Source organism: Girardinichthys multiradiatus, chromosome 1 (genome assembly GCF_021462225.1).
Source record: "Girardinichthys multiradiatus isolate DD_20200921_A chromosome 1, DD_fGirMul_XY1, whole genome shotgun sequence".
Lineage (NCBI taxonomy): Eukaryota > Metazoa > Chordata > Actinopteri > Cyprinodontiformes > Goodeidae > Girardinichthys > Girardinichthys multiradiatus.
This window is the reverse complement of record NC_061794.1, coordinates 29,881,389-29,900,829: the sequence shown is the minus strand read 5'-3', so window position 1 is coordinate 29,900,829 and position 19,441 is coordinate 29,881,389. Positions and strand designations below refer to the sequence as shown.

The 19,441-nt window shown below is 39.6% G+C and overlaps 1 long non-coding RNA gene across 3 annotated transcripts; it reads right to left on the bottom strand.

Moving 5' to 3' along the window:
• Nucleotides 1-12,777: 12,777 nt before the first annotated feature.
• On the bottom strand, nucleotides 12,778-17,447 carry LOC124874748. 3 transcript variants are annotated; one of them, XR_007039878.1, is made up of 4 exons: nucleotides 17,402-17,447; nucleotides 14,182-14,450; nucleotides 13,366-14,065; nucleotides 12,778-13,153 (listed from the first exon to the last, which is right to left on the bottom strand). It is a non-coding gene; the product is annotated as an uncharacterized LOC124874748 (long non-coding RNA). The 3 variants fall into 3 exon arrangements; XR_007039880.1 differs by having other exon boundaries at nucleotides 12,778-13,798; nucleotides 13,898-14,065; XR_007039879.1 differs by having other exon boundaries at nucleotides 12,778-14,065.
• Between the last annotated feature and the right edge of the window lie 1,994 nt (nucleotides 17,448-19,441).

Genomic DNA, 19,441 nt, shown 5'->3' with positions numbered 1-19,441 from the left:
CAGCCTAGCGTTGTTCCCCTGATCCCTACAGCATATTTCAGCCTTTCTAAGAGAATATTATGGTCGACTGCATCAAATGCAGCACTGAGATCTTTCCTTAATAATGTTTTGTTAAATATTACTTTAATAAATAAAGGCAACTAATTATACACCATTGAGAATTGGTCATCCAGAAGGTTGGTTTTATTCAGCAAAGCATTCTTCAAAATGTTATTGTATTAAAATAATGTTTTATCTGATCGTGCATTGTGAATGATTGTTTAAAGGTATACCAATTATAGCCTAAGTTGGTTCCAAGACTAACTTTAATTCATTTCTAGATTCTTCAAGATAATCCTTGGTTCTCAAACATTAATAAAATTGCATGGTAATGTTGCATCACTCTTTTGGTCATGGTTTTCAACCATCTTTGATTCACTTGTTTACATAGCCCATTAGTCTTCATTATTCTTTCATTGCGCTTGGTAGTTTAGTTGGGTTGTTTTAGCATAGTAAAGAGTTTGTTGATTGAAATATGTTTGACTTTGAGTTGACTTATTTTTGTCAATAAATTCTTGTATTTTAAGAAATTGTGTGAATTCATTCTGTGCAGAGTTTTGGTGTTCAATAATGCCAGAGCTTGGCTCATCCCTTTCAATTTTGTCCTAATACCACCGCCTTATTGGGCTGGTACTCACAGGACAACCCTTAACAGACCAAAATATTATTTAATAAAATATTAAAAGTATTCATATTAAATAATATATTCATAATCATAACACTATTAAGTGCACCAGTCCTACCTGCAGCAAAACACCCACACAGCATGATACTGCCACCCTCCATACTTCGCAGTCGGGATGGTGTTCACAGGCTTGCAAGCTTCCCTCTTTTTCCTCTAAATGTAACTGTGGTCAATATTGGTAAACAAGTCAGTTTTCCCTGTGGATAATGATACTCCCTTATGAACTTTAGCTAACATCTTCACAAGGTCTTTTGCATTTGTTCAGGAACTGAATACCGCATTTTGCAACAAGACACTTTCATCTCGGCTGTGGAACGGTGGGTAGAGTACTTGTGATGAGAAAGTTATCGGTTCAACGGCAGCATTCTCCTGTTCTATTTGGTCAGCTGGTGGAGACTCTCAGTTGCTGTTAACCCTCGGTTTGAGACTAAAATAAGATATGTTTAATAAAAGGGTGTTGAAAAAAATATAAATATATAAATCTCTATAAGCCAACCAGGCAGTAACGGGCAGTCAAAGGTTTGCATGTGAAGTCCACCCCCAAGTTTTCACCTAAAAATAGTTCAGCACTGAGATGGTTAAAAACAGCAGTGTCAGATCAATTCGTCTCAGTATCTGTTACCACAGAATAGGGCCATAAATACACTTGGAGTTACAGCGAAGCCAGTTGTCAGGATGCGCTTACTGCAGTATAACTGCTCCCAAGGGTTTTTCGTCTGGTGCAGAATAAAGCCACGCTCCAACTGATGTTTAACCAGCTTTAATCTTCTTTTGCCAGCAAACAATGTGAAAAAACTATATTGAATACACAATATAAACACGTGTTAGCTAATTAACATTTACAACCAGATTAAAACTTATATACAAAATAAAATGCATAAGCATACCGTGTGTGCCTTCTGACCAAACATTTAGGAGATGTAATTGTCCATTTCTTCTGTTTTAAGCCAAAAAAAAAAAAGTCCAAAGTAACTTGTTTTCTGAGTGTCTTCGGTATCTACCAGCAAAATGCATCTCTCTACTGGTCATGTGCTCAGCGCGTAATCATGTCTTGGTAAAATACACAATTTCACCAACAGATGTCAGCAATACGACACAAGTTAAAGTGATTTCTTAGTATTTACCAAGGAAATTAAATCACATCTAAACAAACAAGCACAATTTCTTTCTGCCACAGCTACACTGCCACCAAAATAACAATAGATTTATATTCACAATATACAGGATGAAATTAAATCTAGTAATTTTCCAAAATGACAATCAACCTTTATACTGTATCACAAAATAAAATTGCTAACTTTTAATCTTAAAGATCTCACATATACAGGGGTTGGACAATGAAACTGAAACACCTGTCATTTTAGTGTGGGAGGTTTCATGGCTAAATTGGACCAGCCTGGTAGCCAGTCTTCATTGATTGCACATTGCACCAGTAAGAGCAGAGTGTGAAGGTTCAATTAGCAGGGTAAGAGCACAGTTTTGGTCAAAATATTGAAATGCACACAACATTATGGGTGACATACCAGAGTTCAAAAGAGGACAAATTGTTGGTGCACGTCTTGCTGGTGCATCTGTGACCAAGACAGCAAGTCTTTGTGATGTATCAAGAGCCACGGTATCCAGGGTAATGTTAGCATACCACCAAGAAGGACAAACCACATCCAACAGGATTAACTGTGGACGCAAGAGGAAGCTGTCTGAAAGGGATATTTGGGTGCTAACCCGGATTATATCCAAAAAACATGAAACCACAGCTGCCCAAATCACGGCAGAATTAAATGTGCACCTCAACTCTCCTGTTTCCACCAAAACTGTCTGTCGGGAGCTCCACAGGGTCAATATACACAGCTGGGCTGCTATAGCCATACCTTTGGTCACTCTTGCCAATGCCAAACATCGGTTTCAATGGTGCAAGGAGCGCAAATCTTGGGCTGTGGACAATGTGAAACATGTATTGTTCTCTGATGAGTCCACCTTTACTGTTTTCCCCACATCCGGGAGAGTTACGGTGTGGAGAAGCCCCAAAGAAGCGTACCACCCAGACTGTTGCATGACCAGAGTGAAGCATGGGGGTGGATCAGTGATGGTTTGGGCTGCCATATCATGGCATTCCCTTGGCCCAATACTTGTGCTAGATGGGCGCGTCACTGCCAAGGACTACCGAACCATTCTTGAGGACCATGTGCATCCAATGATCCAAACATTGTTTCCTGAAGGCGGTGCTGTGTATCAGGATGACAACGTACCAATACACACAGCAAGACTGGTGAAAGATTGGTTTGATGAACATGAAAGTGAAGTTGAACATCTCCCATGTCACCAGATCTAAATATTATTGAGCCACTTTGGGGTGTTTTGGAGGAGCGAGTCAGGAAACGTTCTTCTTCTTCTTCTTCTGTGTTATTTTTTGGCAGTTGGCAAATAACTTGAAGATGTGCATTACCGCCACCGACTGGTATGGAGTGTGGTTCTTCATGGTTTTAAATCTTATTTACTATTACAACAATCAAATTCTATTTATTAATTTAGTGCTTTTGAAAAATCTAATTATAATTTGAATATGTTTGCTACCTAAACTTCTTTGCAAAGTATCTCTCAAAATAAAATTTTCTTTAATACCTACAAATTCTCTCCTTAAAATTGTTCTTTCTTGTTCATATTTCTGACACTTCAATATTACATGTTCTATTGTTTCCTCCTCTCCACAATAATCACATTTTCCTGTATTATGTTTCTTTATCTTGAACAATGTAGAATTAAGTCCTGTATGTCCTATTCTTAATCTTGTAATTAATCTTTCCTCTTTTCTACTCCTTCTTCCTGTTCTTACTTCTCCTACTATCTTGTTGATTCTGTAAAACCATCTTCCTTTCTTTTCTTCATCCCACCTTTTTCGCCACTCTTTCCTGATTCTCTGTTTAATTATATTTCTTGCCTCTGACCTACTAATATTTATTTTAAAGCTAATGTTGTTTTGTGTTGCCTTCTTTGCTATCCTGTCCGCCTTCTCATTCCCTCCAACTCCTACATGTGCTGGTACCCATAAAAACACTAATATTAATCCCATTCTTTGTAGTCTAAATAAAGTATGTTTTATTTCCAACAAAATGTCTGGTCTACCCTCTGAATGATTATGTTTTAAACTTAATAATGCTGAATTTGAATCTGAACAAATTATTGTTTTTAATGGTTTTATATCCTCCACCCACTGCACTGCTAACAATATGGCTAATAATTCTCCTGAATATACTGATAATCCATCTGTAATTCTTTTTCCTACTTTTATTTTAAATTCTGGTATTACAAATGCTACTCCTATTTGTTCATCTGTTTTTGATGCGTCTGTGTAAATCTGAACATATTAATGGTAATTGTTTATATATTCTTGTATCATACTTGAATCTAAAATACATTTTGGATCCTTTTTCTTTTCCATCAATGCCATATCTACCACTGCTTCTGGTAACAGCCACGGTGGCACTGACAAAGGCAACATTAAACTTATTTCTTTTTCATATATTTGAAATTCTTCTGCTATATTATTGATAATCCAACCAAAACTCTTAACTTGTTTTTTTTCCCAGCATGGTTTTAAAATATCACGTGTGGGATGATCCGGATTATTGCTTTGTAAGTTTATCCAGTAATTTATTGCTAACTGTTTCCTTCTTAGATCTAATGGCATCTCTCCCATCTCTACCTGAAGTGCTGCTATTGGACTGGTTTTGATTGCTCCTGTACAAATTCTTAAAGCTTGATGTTGTATATTGTCTAATTTTATAAGATGAGTGTTTGCTGCTGATCCATAAATTATACTTCCATAATCAATATTTGATCTAATTAATCCTGTATAAATTATTTTTAATGATGTTCGATCTGCTCCCCAATCAATACCAGCCATACATCTCATAATGTTTAATATTTTTTTGCATTTATCTATGATTTTTTCTATATGTACTTTCCATATAATTTTTTCATCAAACCATATACCTAAAAATTTTATATTTTTTACTTGTTCTAAAACTTGATTGTATAATTTTAGTTTTATATTTTCTCTTTTCCTTTTCCGTGTAAACACCATTACTTTTGTTTTTTCCACTGAGAACTTAAATCCCCATTGATTTGCCCATTGTTCTATTCTAATAATCTCATCCTGTATTTTCTTTTCAATAAATTTGATATTACGACCCCTTTTCCATGTAGCTCCATCATCTGCAAATAGTGAGCAACCGATGTCCTTACCAATATTTTTAAATACATCATTTATCATTATAGAAAACAATAACGGACTTATAATACTTCCTTGAGGAGTACCATTATCTATTATATATTTATCTGACAATTCTTGACCAATTCTTACTTGTATTGTTCTATTTGATAAAAAATCTTTAATCCAGTTAAACATTTTTCCAGTAATACCCATTTTATGTAATTTAATTAATAATCCTTCAACCCACATCATGTCATATGCTTTTTCTATGTCGAAAAATACAGCTACTACATTTTCTTTGTTTATTTGTGCTCTCCTAATTTCATATTCTAAACATAATGCAGAGTCATTTGTGCTTCTCCCTTTTCTAAACCAATTTTGATTTCTAGATATATATCCATTAATATTTAAATAATATGTTAATCTATTATTAATCATTTTTTCCATTATTTTACAAATATTTGATGTTAATGCGATCGGTCTATAATTTTCTGGTTTTGTGTTATCTTTTCCTGGTTTAGCTATTGGAATAATTATTGCTTCCTTCCAGCTCTGTGGCAGCTCTCCCTCCTCCCAGACTTTATTGTATAATTCTAATATTTTGTCTTTTGCTTTGTCATTAAGATGTTTTATCATCATATAGTACATTTGATCTTTTCCAGGTGATGTATTTTTTGTTTTCCTGGTTACAAAGTTCAATTCTCCTTGTGTAAATGGTTCATTTATTAATTTATTTGTATCTACATTATTTTGCATTAATTCTTTATATTTCATCTTTGTGATTTCCCTACCTTTCTTTCCCTCTTCACTAATATTATTTGAACTATGAATTTTACTAAATGTTTTAGCTAGTATTTCTGCTTTTTCTTTATCTTCCGTTATAGTTATATTATCTATTTTTAATATAGGATATCCATATTCTTTTCTAATACCCTTCATTCTTTTAATCGTTTTCCAAATTTGATCAATTTTTGTTTCTCTCCCTACGGTATTACAAAAGTTTCTCCAATATTCTCTTTTTGCATGTTTAATGGTCTTTCTTACCTTTGCCTGCTTTCTTTTGTAATCAATTAGATTCTGATAAATTGGGTTACTTTTTAACATTTTAAATGCTTTATTTCTTAATTTTATTACTTCACTACAATCTTTTGTCCACCATGGCACAATTTTTTTATCGTTCTTTCTTCCTCCTTTTTTTATTGATTCTTCTGCAGCCTGTAAAATTGTTTTACAGATATTTATATTTAAACTATTTATATCAATTGACTCATCTATTTCTTCCAATTTCTTTTGACTTAAATATTTAAATTTTTCCCAATCAGCCTTATTAAAGTTCCATCTTTTATATAATCCTGTATTCCTGTTATTTATTAATATTCCTGTTATGATTTTAATGGGGTAATGATCACTGCCTACTGTTGTATCTTTGTCAATGTCCCACTCACAGTTATTAGCTAAACAATTTGATATAAATGTTAAATCAATCACAGACTCTGTACCTGTTTTTACATTAATTCTTGTTCCTCTTCCATCATTTATACATACCAAATTTTTTATTTCCATTATTTCTTCAATAACATGTCCATTTTTTATCATTACATTTTCCCCATAATGTGCTGTTAGCATTGAAATCTCCACACCAGATTACTTTTCCTTCTAAATACCTCATTAATTCATCCATCAACTCAAATGATAATATTTTACATGGATTATAAAAATTTATTATTTTACATTTTACTTTTTTATTGTAAATTTCAACTACTATGTATTCTAACTCTTTGCCTTTTCCTAATATCTGATATTGTATCCCTTCTTTTATAAATATTCCACATCCTCCTCCACTTCCCTCTTGTCTATCCCTTCTGATACTATTGTACCCTTTAAACACAAAATCTAGGTTTGGCTTTAACCACGTCTCCTGTATACATATAATTTCTGGTTTTTCTTCAATTCCATCTATATACCCTTTAAATTCCTGTCCATTAGCGATTAAACTTCTTGCATTCCACTGTAATATTATAATATGTTTCTATCAGCTGGGGTTCCTCCTTGCCTTCCATCTGTTTCCAACTTTTTATTAATGTTTTCCCAAGATCCTTCTTTAAACCCTAAGAACTTTTCTGCTCCTCTGACTATTATTTTAATCTTTTCTGTTTTGTGTTTAGCCTGTTCAGTGCAGTTAATGACATAAGCTATGAATAATATCAGTTTTTCCACAGACATTGTAACATTTTCCTCTGATTCTACTTTTCTTTGTTGATAATCTGGAATCCTAATTTGACCTTCATCCCTTGATCTTTCTTTCTGTACATTTTTGACTGCTTCGGCATAGCTTATGTTTTTAGTCATTTTAATTTGTTGGATTTCTTTTGCTTTCTTCCTTACCTCACATCCCCCGAATGTGACTCTATGTTGCCCTCCACAATTGCAACATTTTTCCTGCACTTCTTCCCCACAATCTTCAATTCTGTGATCTTCTCCACACTTTGGACATCTTTGTTTTCCTTTGCAGACAGCTGCTATATGACCATATCTCTGATATTTAAAACATCTTAGTGGTGGAGGAATGAAGGGCCTCACAGAAAAACTCAAATATCCTATTTTAACATTTTGCGGCAACACTTTTTCTTCAAAGTCTATTAAAATTGACAGGCTTCCTACTCTTTCTCCATTTACATTTTTTGTCAGTCTTTTGAGATTTTTTACCTTTGCACCAACAATGCTTTTTTTTAACTTGTCTATATCTTCCTCCAGAGGAATGCCATAAATTACCCCCCGAATGATTTTATCTTCTCCTATAATCTTCCTCTCTGTCACCGTTTTCTTGCAAATGTTTTCAACTTGTAAAGCCTTTCTTCTTTGTTCTTCGGTTTTACACAACACCAGTATATTTCCATCTCTCAAGACCTTCACCATTTCAACATCTCCTATCTTTTTTTTTATTTCTCTAGATAGTGAAATAGGACTCAGGTTCTCTTTTTCTTCTTCATTTTTTATCTTTAATATTATTTTACATTCTTCCCTTCCGATTTTCCTCCTAACTACTCTCTCTTCTTCAGAACTGTTTTCTTCCAGCTCTCTTTTACTCCTTTGGCTGTCTAACAATTTCCCTTCTTCTGCTTTACCTCTTCCGCGTCCTCTCCCTCTACTTACTGGCGTCCATTCATCAAAGTCCATATTGTCCTCCTGTGTATCCATTCTGAACCATTCACATACCAGTTTATGCCTTTTACTGCCACTTCCAAAAGTAAATAATTTCTACCACTGTGGGGTTCTTAGTAGACCAACGTTTTCAGATCGAAGTTTCTCACTCCGCCGACCGGTTCCCTTTTCGCTGTCCTGGCCCTTCCCGTCAGGAAACGTTTTCCTCCACCAGTATCACGTAGTGACCTGGCCACTATCCTGCAAGAAGAAAGGCTTAAAATCCCTCTGACCACTGTGCAGGACTTGTATATGTCATTCCCAAGACAAATTGACGCTGTATTGGCCGCAAAATGAGGCACTACACCATATTAAATAAATTATTGTGGTCTAAAACCAGGTGTTTCAGTTTCATTGTCCAACCCCTGTATGTTTGAGTTAACATTTTAACCTTTTACTCATTTTCAACTAATACCACTAGTTTCTGAACTGGTCTCTCAAGAAAAGATAGTTGTTTGAAACGTTCACCTTTCCATCCCAAATCTGTTTGTCCTACTTGGATTTTAACCTTTCGCACTAAAGCATCGTCTTTACTTGCTTCAACTACCTTTGCCAATTTCCATTAATTTCTAGGAATATTGTCCTCTTTTACAATCACTACATCCCCAGCCTGTACATTTCTTTTAGCTGTATGCCACTGTTGTCTTAAGCTGATGTTGGTTAATTATTCTTTGCACCCCTGCTCCAGAACTGCTCTGTCAAATATTGCACTTTACGCCACCTCTTCCTGGCATACAAATCTTCTCTAATGAATCTACCAAGAGGCGGGAGTGGCACTGACTCTTTCATTGTGAGCAAATGATTAGGCGTCAAAGGTTCAGCACTTTTGGGATCATTGATTGTATCTGTAGTCAGTGGACAATTGTTCACAATTGACATAGCCTCATAAAAGAAAGTTCTTAATGAGGTGTCATCCAATCATCCTGTGGCTTGTACTAGGACTGTATTCATGACATACCTAACTGTCCGGATTTGGCGTTCCCAAACATCTCCCCTGTGACTAGCTTGAGGAATGTTTGTTTGGAAATCACATTGGTTTTTAGCTAGATAGGTAGAAATTCTGTCTTTATCCAGCTCCTGTAAACTCCTTTCAAACTCGTTCTTAGCTCCAACAAAGTTTGTGCCTTGGTCAGAACGAATCTGTCTTACTGTACCCCTGATTACAATGAAACATCTCAATGCATTTATAAATGCGTCAGTGGTGAGATCCTCCAACATCTCAATGTGTATAGCTCTTGAGCTTAGACATGTCAACAATAAGCCATATCTCTTACATTCCTTTCGACCTTGCTTCGTATAGAAGGGTCCAAAAACATCAAGTCCAGTATAAGTGAAAGGTGGTGAAGGATCTACTCTATCAAATGGCAAATCAGCCATACGCTGTTCTTCAGTTGGTCTTCACACCTTTCTACAAGTGACACACCCTTTAATATACTTGGCCACTACCTTACTGGCTCCTATTATCCAATAACCATTGGCCCTGAGTTCGTTTAGAGTTTGGTCTCGGCCTTGATGTTGTCTTTTCTTATGACAACGGTCAAGGATTAGTTTTGTGACTACGCCTTCCTTTGGAAGGAATATTGGATGTCTTAGTTCCAATGATGCTGATGACTTTCTCAACCATCCTCCAATTCTAAGCAGGTCCTTCACAAGGAAAGGATCAAGTTGGTACATTTTATGAGTTTTTGGAAGTTTAGCTGAGTTTTGACTGAACAATTTGAGCTCTTCTTTAAAAACTTCCTTCTGTGAAGCCTGACTGAGTGCAAAAGCAGTCATTTGTCTCTCCTCTACACTAATGAGCTCTGACGTGTTTCTCCTTGCAAGTCATTTGATCCTTGCTACAACTTTAAGGGCGGTGTTCCAATCAGAGAATCTTCAAAACCTCTCAAGAAAGCTATGACTCAGTGGCATCTGTTTTAAGGACCTTTACTTCTGGGTCACCAACAAGTCGCTCTGGTTAATGTTGATTTGTGATAATTTCTCTTTCCCATAGGAATTGAGGTCCAGTGAGCCAGTTTCAGTCTATCAGATCTGCTAACATGAGACCCCTAGACGCATGATCCGCTGGATTTTGATCAGTTTCCACATGAAACCATTGTTTTGGATCAGTCATATCTCTTATTTTCTGTACTCGATTAGCGACAAAAACTTGAAAGCGTCAAGCCTCAGTTTTTATGTACCCAAGTATCACCTGAGAATCTGTCCAGAGGAACTCCTTGTCAATTTTTAGCTCTAGTTCTGCTTTGAGGAAGTTGCTTACACTAACAGAAACAGAGGCTGCAGTGAGTTCAAGGCGTGGAATAGTAATTATTCTTGTGGGAGCCACTCTGGCTTTACCATGACTAGTGCACAGTGCACTTGTTCATCAGTAACAACCCTGATGTATGAACATTGTCCATAGCCACTGCTGCTAGCATCTGAGAAATGATGCAGTTCAATTTTTTTGATTTCGCCGAGGTTCTCAGGAATGAGGCATCTTGGTATCTGAACCCTTTGTAGATTTTCCGCTTCACGGAGCCATGCTTCCCATTTTGTCTTCAATGTCGGCGGAATAGGTTCATCCCATCCTACTCCATGTTTGCACATTTGCTGGAGTAATTGTTTACCAGTTAAAGTGTAGGGTGAAAGAAATTCTAACGGATCATACACACTTGCAACTGTTGCCAGGATTCCTCGACGTGTGGCTGGCCTTTCTTTAAGGGCTACACTGAATGAGAGCACGTCAATCTCAGCATTCCATTTTACTCCCAATACACTCTGTATTGGAATTTCAGAGTTGTTCAAGTTTACATCTTTCACATTTGTGACTCGTTCCTTTACTGGGATAACACTCAAAACCTCTTTATTGTTGCACACAAATTTGTGCAAGCACAGTTTCCTTTTAGCACACACTTCTTGTGCTTCACAGACCAGCTGCTTTGCTTTGTTGACTGAATTAATGCTGGTTAGCCCATCATCCACATAGACATTTTTGTGAATAAAGCTGGCTGTCAAAGGGTAGTCTTTCTCATGTTCACTCGCAAGATATTTCATGCCGTAGTTAGCACATCCTGGTGACGATGCTGCTCCAAAAATGTGCACTTGCATGCAATATTCCTTGGGCTCAGTATTAGTATTCCCGTCATTCCACCACAGGAATATTAGGAAGTCTTGATCCTTTGGGCTGACATGGTACCGATGAAACATTTTTTCAACATCGTACATAATCGCAATTTGATGCTCTCGAAATCTACACAATACCCCTGCCGGAGTATTAGTCAAGTCTGGGGTTGTGAGAAAGTGATAGTTTAAGGAGGTGCCTTCATGTTTAGCAGTTGAAAACAACTCTTAATTTTGTCAGGCCTCCTGGGATGATACACACCATGGTGCGGAATGTACCATGTATTACCATCTTTTGGTGGACCATCTGCTTCTTCTGCATCACCATCCTTAAAACATTCTCCATAAACTTTATGTAATTATCTTTGTACTTGGGATTTTTATCCATTTTCCTTTTCAAATGTTTTCGTTGAGCTGTTGCAAGCTGCTTGTTATTTGGTAGCTGTGGACGTTGTCTGAAAAGTAGGGGCATTTCCAAATGACCCTTTTCATTGTAGTGAATGTCCTCCCTCAACATCTCTAGAAACTGAATGTCCTCTTGAGATATGTTTCCTTCTTTAGGATTTGTGTCCAGAAAATCAGTTTCAAGTGCTTTAATCACAGAAGCAGGTGTGATTGATGGCAATTATTTCACTGTGATACGATTGCAGATCCCCACTACCTCTATCGAACTTGTCCAGGGCTTAGTAGATCGCACAATACTCCACCTCAAGTCCGTTTCAATTGCATATGGATCATAATTATTCCCTGGTATGACTTCTCTTGGTTTTAAAGCTCTTGCACAGTCATAACCAATTAGGAGAGCTACAGGACAGTCCAAGAGATCTAGCATCTCATTTGCAATGCTGAGAAGATGGGGCTACTTATTTGCTGTCTTTCGTGTTGGAATATTATTTTCTCCAGAGGAATGTATTCTCGAGTATATGTAGGTGGCAGCTCAATATACTCTTGCGATTGGTACCCTCTTACTCTTAGTCAATTTACCCTTTGACTAGGCATGATTGAACCTCTGTCAGTCATTGTTGTTAGTTTTAACTGAACTGGTTCTGTAATTGCTTGCATTTTTTCATGTGTCTTGATCAATAAAAGTGTTACTGCTCTGGGTGTCTAGCAAAGCATAATCCAACATCTCCACTTCCTTCGATGTTGCACATAAAAGCCACACTGGGACAATCATTGAGGTGTGATCACGGTTTCCCATTTTCACACTACACGAGAGGGTGGCTGCATTTTCCTCCTGTGGGATTTCAGACTTGTCTCCCTCTGAACCATCTTCATGGAGAGGTGAAGGGTTCTTTTGTTTGCACACATTGCATGTTACGCTTTGTCAACAGTTTTTGGAAATGTAACCAACTCTAAGACAAGCAAAGCACATGTTGTGTTCCTTAATGAACTGTTTAATTTCTTCAAGAGGCTTTGCTATAAACCTCTCACATTTATAGATGAAATGTCCTTGCTTACAGCAGATGCATTCAATTTGCCCTCTGTTCTGAGTGGATATTATAACCAGGACTGAGGACCCAAAATTTCAGCCAGACACAGGTAAAAGTTAAAGATTTATTTTTATCCAGGAAACAATCGCACCGGTAACCACCAATAAGCTTCCAGGAATCAATAGGAACAGAGAAGTGAATTAGAGGCTAGAAAGAATTCAGATAAATCTGAAAATCAGCAAAGCCACTAACCTTCTCGGATCCTGTGTGAGAACGGGGACAAGGAAGTGGCTTCTCAGTGGGAAAAGCCACTCCCCGTCACACATAATGTCCGTGTGTGGCGGGCAGCTGTTTGATGTCGGACTGCCAACTGATCCAAAACTAAGACTTCAGGCAAAAAGGAGAGGCAGACAGGCTCAGGCAGACCGATCCGCGGGCTGGGCAGAAGCATAAATCCAGGGGCAGAAACAGAGTCGAAATCCAGGGCTAGAGACGTCCGTAAAGGGGCAGGCAGGAGGGAGAAATTCGAGAAACAAGACTTGGTCAGGAAACGAGATCAGGCAGGAAATAACGCTGGATATCTACTCAATGTGAACCTTTCAAAAATCTGGCACTGTCTGCCTGTCAGAGGCTGTATTTAACTGCAGTTCAACAGGTGTGTGGCATGACAGTGATTACGCTGCAGCGCAGCGGCATACCGGTAAAGCAGATGAGTTGATTACATGCAGGAGAGCAGGGCAGAGCGGAGCAGAGCAGGCAGACGAGCCAGGATCATAACAGTCCCCCCCCTTTAAAGTAAGGCTCCAGACGGACCCCGAGGCTGATCAGGATGGAGGCGGTGAAAATCCCGGATGAGGGTCCTGTCCAAGATGAAGCGTTCCGGAATCCAGGACCGCTCCTCGAGACCGTAGCTCTCCCAGTCCACCAGGTAGTGAAAACCATGTCCCTGTCGCCTAGACCGGAGAATACAGCGGACAGTGTAGACAGGATCCCCAGCCAGGAACCAGGCGGGGGCCTGGAGGCGGGCCCAAGACGGGACATCACATAGGGCTTGATCCGAGACACGTGAAAGGTAGGGTGAACCCTCATGGATCGAGGTAACTGGAGGCGAACAGCGACTGGGTTTATAACCTTGGAGATGGGAAAAGGAACAACAAAACGAGGTGCCAACTTGCGGTACTCCACCTGTAGGGGAAGGTCTTTATAAGACAGCCAAACCTTTTGGCCCACCTGTTAGTCCGGTGCAGGAGTTCGCCTGCAGTTGGCCGTCTAGGACTGCACCTCCGACATCCTGATTAAGGACCTCCTAGCCTTCCTCCAGACCCGCTGGCACCTTAAGGCCGCAGCATGAGCCGAGGGTACTTCTGCATCCTTTTCCTGGATGGTGAACAACGGTGGCTGAAACCCAAACACAACATGGAAAGGGGAAAGACCAGTAGCACTAGACAGAAGGGTATTAATGGCATGTTCAACCCGAGGTAAATTGTGAGACCAGGTAGTGGGGTCAGACTTACAAAGAATGCGAAGTTTGGTCTCCACTTCTTGATTAGCTCTTTCGGTCTGGCCATCGGACTGCGGATGAAATCCGGAGGACAAACTAATGTAAATCCCCAGCATGGAGCAGACTTCCTTCCAGAAACGAGAAACAAACTGTGGTCCTCTGTTGGACACTATGTCCGTGGGCAGCCCATGGAGACAAAAGACCTCTCATGCCAAGACCTCCCCCATCTCCTTAGCCAAAGGCATCTTCTTCAGGGGGACCAGATGGACCATCTTGTAGAACCTGTCGATAACAGCAGGACCATGAAACCACTAGAGGTAGGCAAACCTGTCACAAAATCCATGGCAATGTGAGACCAAGGATGATGGGATTGGCAAAGGCAGCAACAACCCAGCGGACGAGCGGCATGACGACTTAGCCTGGCAGCATTGGGAACAGGTGGTGACGTAATCCGTAACGTCTTTGGTCAAAGAGGAGCACCAGAAGTGGGCCCGAACCAGCCTCAGCGTCCTGCTGACTCCAGGGTGACAAACAAGGCGAGAGTTATGACAGAACCCTAGTACCTTGGGCACGAGGCGCTCCGGGACAAAGCACCAGTCGGGGGGACATGAAGCCGGGGCAGGAAGATCCTTGGTGGCATCTCTAACCTCTCCTTCAAACTCCAACATAGTTAAGGACAGCCTGACGGACTCCGGGAGAATAAACTCATCCTCGCCATTGGTCACAGACTCAGAAGGCTCCTGCATCCTGGACAGGGCATACAGTTTGCCATTCTTGGTTCCAGGCCTGAAAGACAGTGTGAAATTAAACCGTCCAAAAAACAGAGCCCACCTGGCCTGCCGGGGGTTAAGGCGTTTAGCCGACTTCAGATACTCCAGGTTCTTATGATCCGTCCAGACAAGAAACGGTTCCAAGAAACGGTCCCCCTCCAGCCAGTGCCTCCACTCCTCTAGGGCCATCTTGACGGCCAGGAGTTCTCAGTCCCCCACATCATAGTGGCGCTCCACCTGTGATAATGTCTTGGAACAAAAGGCACAAGGGTGAACACGACCCTCGGGGCTCCTCTGGCTCAGGACAGCACCGATCCCCATGCTAGAGGTGTCAACCTCCACAATAAATTGTCTATCGGGGTCGGGGGACCGTAGAACTGGAGCAGAAGTAAACATAGTCTTGAGCCTGGTGAAGGCTTTCTCGGCCACCTCATCCCAGACAAACCTTACTCTGGAAGATGTGAAGCGTTAAGAGGAGCTGCAACTTGGCTATAGTTCCGGATAAAGCGCCGATAGAAACTTGCAAACCCCACAAATCTCTGTAACTGCTTACGGTCTGCAGGAGAGGGCCACTCCACAACAGCTTTAACTTTGGAGGGATCCACGATTACTTGGTTAGGGGAGATGATGAACCCGAGAAACGAAGTAGGGGTAGTGTGAAATTCACACTTCTCCGCTTTGACAAAGAAGTGGTTTTGGAGGAGGCGGAGGAGGACGGCTCGGACATGACTCCTATGGGTTCCTAGATCTTGGGAATAGATCAGGATGTCATCGAGGTAAATGAAAACAAACTGTCCCACCATGTCCCTCAGCACATCATTCACCAAAGACTGGAAAACAGCAGGTGCATTGGTCAATCCAAAAGGCATGACTTGATATTCATAGTGACCAGTGGGGTGTTAAAAGCAGTCTTCCACTCAAATCTAATTTAGTGAAAATATTGGCACCCTGTATGTGGTCAAAAGCTGTATTCATGAGAGGAAGGGGGTAACGATTCTTTACAGTGATGTCATTTAAACCCCTGTAGTCAATACACTGTCTTAGGGACCCATCCTTTTTCCCCACAAAAAATAAACCGGCCCCAGCTGGAGAGGAAGAGGTTCGGATAATCCCAGCTTTAAGGGAGTCTTCTACATACTTTTTCATGGCTTGCTGTTTGGGCCCAGACAAAGAATAGAGACGTCCCCTAGGGGGAGACGTACCAGGAAGGAGATCGATAGTCTGGGTAAGTCTCTTCAATGGCGTTATTCAAAGCGTTGAAGAAATCGAGGAATAAATAAGAAGGTAAGGAAAGGAAAAGTTGGTTTTTAATTGGTTTTTTTACCAGTAACATTTATACAAAAAAAAATCAAGATTCTTACAGATGTTAAGAGTGGTGTGAGACTCACTTCCTCTGACATCTCACAAAATGAACTCTTCAATGCTGTCCTCAACTGTATCAAACAATGTTAATAAAACGGTTATTATAATCAGCATCCAGAGTTTAGAGAAAACCTCCTCTCAGAGACATACTATTAGTGTTGAGATTTTGACATCTACAATTAGAAACTGTCTCAGGCTAATTAATTTAACATATCCACAACTAACTGATTGCTAATAAAGTAATCAATAATCATTAAAGAATCTTTACTGTCATTATGAGACCATAATAAAATTTTGCTGAGACATCCGGCTCAGAATGCAACATGGGATACAGTCAGAAATTTAAAACACTTAGAAAACACATAGAAAAAGAAAAATAAGCATCCTTAGAGGACACCCTTGAAAAATATAAATAAAACAAATGTCACCGGTAAAAAAGTGTTGCAATCAACAACCAGCTTTTCCTTTCCTTACCTTCTTATTTATTCACGTCACGTTCCCTGCTCTTCTCCTTCTCCTATAAGGCAATGTCCTGTGCTGGCTGCGACCGGATATGAGGTGAAAATCCGGCCAATCAGATCAATCAGAAGAGTTTCTGCCCCCAACTGACAAATACTTAACCGAGCGAGAGAGCGTAGTTCTTCCGCGAGAACGAACAGATGGGTGCAGAGGCGTGCTTTACTGCTCGCCGTGCTGCGTTCAAAGGCTCTCGAATAAAGGTGCATGCCCGCGATCAGAGCTATGCGCTCTCTCGATTAAAAGATGTGCTGCGTAATACGCTCCTCTGATTTTTGGCAGGAATGTGACGCCATAGCCTTGCCTCCTTCTTCGGTCCGGGCTGCCGACCTCGAAGCATGGCGTGCAGGGTTTAAACAGCTCGCTCGTTAACAGGCTACGTTTTTCACTATAACTGCTCCCAAGGGTTTTTTGTCTGGTGCAGAATAAAGCCACGCTCCAACTGATGTTTAACCAGCTTTAATCTTCTTTTGCCAGCAAACAACGTGAAAAACTATACTGAATACACAATATAAACACATGTTAGCTAATTAACATTTACAACCACATTAAAACTTTCATACAAAATAAAATGCATAAGCATACCCTTTGCGCCTTCTGACTGTTGGGACCCACAGCCATGGATTTCAACATACAAACTTTTCTGGAACTTTCAAAATAAATTGCATTTAACCGACTTCCAGCACAAGGAGGAAACGGGATAAATGGGGACTTCCTGTGACATCACTGCCCAAATAAAAGCACCGCTCTTGCTACATCCTGCCTCTTCCACTGTTCCTTTGAGGGACCGGTATAGGGGAGGCCAAGCGCGCTAATGTCTCTTTGCTGGCAAACAGACATAAACTCTTCAAACTGGATCCAAGGGTGTCATAAGATCACGTGATCTTATGCAAAGTTAAGTACCAGTGAATCACTGTTTGTGTACCCGGTGATTTCATTCATAAAGAGGGGAAATTAAGGTATAAGTATTGCTTTACTTTGTCTCTCAGGCCTGCAGATGCAAACTGTGCTCCAGAGAATCCCCCGCAAGCCGAGTCTGAGAGGACGACAACAGGAGCCGCATCCCGTGGTAACGTGCAGTGTGGTCAGCGGACAGAACGAGCCGTCTTCCAGCCACTGCTCCGGAGGTTACCTGGAAGCTAACCCTTTGTTCACAGAACGGCCGCACCTTCAACCCCCCCACAGCTACGGAGGTTAGCTAAAAGCTAACCGTTTGTTCACTGTGGACGTTTCTTCAAACTTCATCGTCGCCCGGACAACTCCTCAATACGTTCATAAGAGGTTAGGGTTTGGGCAGAGTGATAGAGAGATATTTAGGATGAAATGATCTAAACGTTTTTCATTTTATGAAGTTTGGTTTTGTTTGGGTTGAACTCTGCTATCTTGGTGCTAGCAGGCTATCTGCAGCACGCGTGTTCAGTTTTGTGTTCTTTGTTTGTGTGTTTTTAAAGTTAAGACAAACTTTACTTGAAGGGTAATTTTAAACAGAAGATTGATCATAACGCGCCGTCTGCGCTCATGCAGTTTAACCCTTTTATTGACGATAATTTTAAAGGTGTGTGTTTGATTCTGGTGCTAAGCTATCAGTTTCCTTTGTTAGCTTTCACTGCTAAGAACACGTGCTTGCCTGCTAGGGAATATTTAACAGAAAGGTTGTTAGTTTCAAGCTAGTAAATAATAGTCCCTAAACATTATTTTACAAAATCTGATAACTAAGTAAACACCATTAAGCCCCATTTCTCCAGAAAGACTTGGCTCTTTTCCTAAATATTCCCCTAATAATATTTCTTTAAATATTATTTCAATAAATAAAGGCAGCTTAATGAGACACCTTTTGAGAATTAGTCATCCAGAAGGTTGGTTTTATTCAGCAGATCTTTCTTTAAAACATTATTTTAATAAAATAATATTTTATCTGATCCTGCATTGTGATTGGTTGTCTAAACGTTTGCTGATTATTGCTTAAGTTGGTTCCAAGACTAACTTAACTTCATTTCCAGATTCTTCAAGATAATCCTTGGTTCTCAGACATAAACATTGCATGGTATTAATATTAAATAATATTCTCAGATTCATAATCACAACATGTCCAAACATTTAGGAGATGCTATTGTCTGTTTCTTCTGTTTTAAGCCAAAAAAAAAAAAAAATCCAAAGTAACTTGTCTTCTGAGTGTCTTCGGTATCTACCAGCAAAAGGCATCTATCTCTCTACTGGTCATGTGCTCAGCGCGTTATCGTGTCTTGGTGCAATACACATTTTCACCAACAGATGTCAGCAATACGACACAAGTTAAAGTGATTTCTTATTATTTACAAAGGAAATTAAATCACATATAAACAAACAAGCACCATTTCTTTCTGCGACAGCTACATGCAGGTTTCACATAATATCATTGTACAGTTTGAGAATGCAACATCTGTCTTTAATTAACTGTGTCAGCATGTAATGGGAACCAGAAAAATGTCATTAATATACAGCGTGGAGCATATGGGCTGGAGGAATCTGGGGAACAGCTGCACAGACTCAAATAAATTAAAACACAAAGGACATTGTGCTCATTTAGTAAATGTTTCTCAAACAGCTAGAGAGCTATGGAAGCAAATCGTTACCATATTTCAAATG